General features: G+C 57.0%; 1 long non-coding RNA gene across 2 annotated transcripts; it reads right to left on the bottom strand.

Annotated features, from left to right (window-relative positions):
• Positions 1-2,161: 2,161 nt before the first annotated feature.
• Positions 2,162-4,257, bottom strand: LOC118969949 (uncharacterized). Of its 2 annotated transcripts, none has more exons than XR_005057770.2 (3): positions 4,093-4,257; positions 2,879-2,991; positions 2,162-2,414 (listed from the first exon to the last, which is right to left on the bottom strand). It is a non-coding gene; the product is annotated as an uncharacterized lncRNA (long non-coding RNA). The 2 variants fall into 2 exon arrangements; XR_012126362.1 differs by having other exon boundaries at positions 3,979-4,107.
• Between the last annotated feature and the right edge of the window lie 310 nt (positions 4,258-4,567).

The raw sequence follows: 4,567 nt of genomic DNA on the forward strand, positions 1-4,567 counted from the left end.
TTTTGGAACAGAAGAAAGAGGCAGCCTATTGCTAATCCAATAAAATAGTTATTTTGAAGAAAAGTGGGTGAGGAATGGTCACGTGTGCCTGGGGAATGGGAGGTCTTGGCAGAGAGCATGGTTCGACCTTTGAGAGGTCAATTCTTGATGGGGCTTGTGATAATAATCAGAGACTAAATTGGTATCAGGTTGGCTGTCACAGGGCCTGGGAGGAGCTGGGTCCCTCAGGGGAGGCCCAGGGTCTGGCCTTTGGAGGAAGCCTTAGACATATCTTGAAGGTCATCATGTGGAAGCTGACTTGGGCTCCATTTGGGGCTGGTCTCCCAAAGAGGTGACCTCCTCCTTGGATGACAAGGAGAGGAGGGTTTGAGGGGCAGAGCAGGAAGCCAAGGTGGGTGAGGATGGAGCATCACCTGTGTCCTCAGGCTGTACCCGTGGAAGCATGGCCGGGAGGGACAGCGAGCAGGGAAAAACACCTCTTCCAGCCATTGGCCTGCTCCCTGGGGAATCTGAGCCAGGCTGTCAGTCCCATCCTTCAAGGTCCAAAGAGAAATGAGCTCAAAAGTACCAGCCATGCCTCCAAATCTCACTGTGACATCATATTCATGGATCATACACCCCAAGAAGCCATTGTGGCTTCACCAGTCCTGGCCTGGGCGAGCTCCCGGGAAGTCCACTGCACCTCAATCTCCTCCAGATCTTTTGCTACAGCTGCCTCATGGATAGAGCCCTCACCTCACTTGGGACTCTTTCCTTCCCTTAAGGAAAGAGGCAATTGCTCCTCTCCTTAATTCTTGTGATTATGGGCTCTGGGAAGGAGGGTATTGGCACCTGGAACTCAGCAGAGGCACGGACAGAAGAGGCATCCTTCCTGGATTCCTGGGCCTCCAAGCCCTGTCTAGGATGCACACTGCTGGGAGGAGGAGGGTTCCTCACCTGGAACATAACACACTCCAGGCCCCACCTGAGCAGGAAGCAAAGCTGAAGATAGGAAACCTAGAAGGCTGGGATGAGCTCCGAGGAGGAGGTGAGGCCTTCAGAGACCCTTGCACGGCCCTTGGGACTCTGGGTATGGCCTTTCCTATGCTTCCCCAGGCTACAGCCTTCTGCTGCAGGTGCTCCGGTACCAGACTCTTCTCCATTTTCTCTTTCTCAACAAGGACCCCTCCAACACAGCCACTACCGTGTGTCTCTCCCAACCCCAGAAAGTTGGCCCTGCTGAAGGTCCTCTCTCCTTTCCCGTCGATACCAGCCACTTCAGTGGGATTTCTGTTCAGAGACTGATAAGAAACTTACACACTAACTCTGATTTCACTTTGATCAGAAGTACAGTAATGTAGCTGGAATCCTAGGGCTGGAACTGATTTCAGAGCAAGTTGGCCAAAGGGGATCCAGGAATTTCTCTGGCAGCACCAGTGGACAGGGGACCTCTAGCCTGTGCTGAGACATTTGTGGTGACAGGAGGCTCAGAGCCTCCAAGTCTCCCCACTCTGCAATAAAATGATCCTGAACACTAGAAATGTCTTATTTCTGTTGAACTATAACCAGCACTCCTATTTTTTTGAGGGGGAGCATTGGGAAGGTGGCGGGGGTGGGTGTTTGGATGTGCATGGAGGAGGGGGCACTCTGAAGCATATAGCCACTTTTCTTGGGGGAAAAAAGTTGTTGCCAAGCGAAGAGCTCCAGAATCTGTTTTCCTTTAACCTGCTGAGTTAGTGGCCTAAATGTAACATCACCTAGACTTTATCTGTGCAGATGTTCCCCAGCCTCTGAGGCTGGGGGAGTCTCAGGTTTGAAGAAGAAGGGGAGGTGATGGGGGCCATGAAGAATAGGAGGGAGGAGGACCATCCAGGGTCAGGAGGTAACCTGCACAAAGGCTTGCAGGGGCAGGTGGAGGAAGGCTGGAGGAGGCTGGGCTGGTATGAAGACTTGGAGAAGGAAAGAAGGAAATTTAGAGTCTTCCATTCACCAAAATCCACAGAGAAAGGGTTTTCTTACTTGTAACCTTGGGCAAGTGACTTTATCTCCCAGACCCTCAGTTCCTCATCTGGAAAGTGGATATAATATCAACACCCACCTCCTAGGCTGGTGTGGGGATTAAATGAGAAAAATTGTGAAAGCGCATCTGGCACATACTTAGTGCTCAATACAAATATGGCAATAACGTGTCATATATAATACAATATTACATTTCAAATAATATCCTATTTTTTGCTCTTTCCAGCTTCAGAATCTGGGCTTCCTTTCAGCATCTGTTTAAGAAATCCATTCCTCCCACGTGTGTGGTTCGAGCTCTGTGCTGCAGACAGCAGCTATCCCTGGGTGGAGCAGGGCACTGGCTCCCCTGTCCGTTACTCAGGGTTTCCAAGGCCCTGGCAGGGACTGCTTCTTCCTCTCCAGGCGGCTCCCAGCTCCTAAGGGATGGGAAGTGTGTGTTTGCAGAGGGAGAGAGCTTCCCCCAATTACTGTGCCCACAGTCAGCATACTACAGCCAGGCCCCGGGGCTCTCTGTGCTGACTGCCCTAGGCACCCGCAGTAGGGCTCCCCCTCTTCCAAGCCCTATAGGAGTCCTGCCCACTGGACACTCAGAAAATCTGTACATAAGCCTGTGCTCTCGCACAAACTTGCTGTGTGACTTTGGGCAAGTCCCTTACCCTCTCTGAGCCTGTTTGATCCAGTGATTTCAAAAAAGAAGAAAAGAATTGTGATTGCATGATTTGACGGTGTCAATTATTCAGTTGAGGAAAGGGAAGGGGCAGTTAAGGAAATCAGGGATTCTATCCAACAGAGTCCAGACACTGGTCTTCAAGGCAAAGCAATTGGGCGTGGGGAGGGTGGAGGATGGGGGAGAATTATCTGAATCACTCGTCCCAATTACCCAGGTCATCGCAGGAATGGAGAACCAGTTTGACCAACTCCCAGACTCAGAGAACACATCCCTCTGCTTTTCTTCTCTGGTTCCAGCCGGGCCTCTTCCAGGGTCTTTTAACCCTGTTTACAGAAATGGGAATTTGCATGATGAAAATAACCCCAGCCGGACTGCGATTTTACGGCGCTTGGCACGGGGCTCGGAAAAAGCGGCTGCATAGCCAATTACTGGAATTTTTAAACACAAATAATATTTTATGGGATCAGTGGGCTGGCGCGGGGCCGCCGCACCCGGCGCGGCTCCTCCGCCCACAAACAAGCTCCGATTGTGCGGCGGGCGGGCGCGCCAGGCCTGGGGTGGGAGGGGGTGGTAGGGTTGGCTGGGCAGGGGTCCCGGCGCGGGCAGGTGCAGCGCGGGGCTCGACGGCCCGGACTCCCGGCCGGCAGGGAGCGACGGCGAGACCGGGGCCCAGGGTGTGGGTGCGCTGGGCGCCCGGACTCACCTGCAGCGCCGCGCCTGGAAGCGTTTAGTGCTAGGGGACGCGCCCAGCGCGAGCTACCCCGCCCGGAGGCCGCCCGCTGGGCCTGGCCCACGCCCCGCGCCCTTGGCAAGGCCGTGGCCGCCGCGCGGCCTCCGGAAGGCCGGCTTCCCGGAACGGCCCGAGGGCGGCGGGGAATCCGCGCCGAGGCCCTGGAGCCACCCCTCGCCTTCCCTCTCCCGCCCGAGCCGCGCTGGCGCTGGAGGCCGATTCCCCAGCCTCGGGCTGTGCCCAAGAGGCCAGCGCAGGTCGAGGGGCGCAGCCAAGGGTGTGGGGACATCCCCACTGTCCTGCCAGGGACGCCCCTTCCCGTGCGCCCCGGGACAGCCAGGCCCGGTCAGGGACCGGGGAGACTGGCTTTCGCGGCCTCCGCGCCCCCCGTGCCGGCGTCTGGTCCTCCGCAGCCCGCCCGCCGTCGCCCCGGCACGCACAGGGTTAAGCAGGAGCAGGTGTGCAGCCAGATGCCGCTGACCACCCCCTCCCCCGCAGCCCGCCCACCCGCTCAGAACCAAACAGTCCCAAATAAAAGTGCTATTGTTGCCGTTCCCCACCCCCGTCGCTGCCCCGCCACCTGGAGCGGAGCCTGGTCCCCTCTTCACCTACCCCGGGGCAGGCGGGCGGCGCGGGGGGCGGGGAGTGGGCCTCGGAGCGGGGACTTCCGCTCCCCCGGGCCCCCAGCACTGACCCCTGGGCCGGGGGCGGGCGGGGCCTCGGGCGGTGGGGGCTCCTTTCTGGTCCGAGATTTGGGTTCCGGCCTCCCTCGTCCTTCCTTTACCCCTCATCCTCACTGGCTAGACAAGCGTCGGGGTGCAAAGCCGGGCCAACAGGAGGCCCGGGACAGTGCCAGCTCGCTGAGACTCGACAGTTGGCAGCTGGTATTCAGAAAAATTATTTAGTCCCTCAACAAGACAAGGCAGGCAGGGTGAGAATGATGACTCCTTTCTATAGACCAATAAACCGAGGCCCGGAGAGGTGAGGTGTCTGGCCCGGAGTCATAAGGCTGGCAAACATTGGGGTTTCTTACAGAACTCAGGTCTGTGGATTCGCCTGGCACCGCGGAACCAAGGTGCTCATTTAATGGACAAGGGAGGGGGTTCGCAGAGACTGGTAACCTGGGACCTTGCTTCGCCTCTCCTCGTTTCCTCGTTCCTAAGCCCATG

Source organism: Manis javanica, chromosome 16 (genome assembly GCF_040802235.1).
Source record: "Manis javanica isolate MJ-LG chromosome 16, MJ_LKY, whole genome shotgun sequence".
Lineage (NCBI taxonomy): Eukaryota > Metazoa > Chordata > Mammalia > Pholidota > Manidae > Manis > Manis javanica.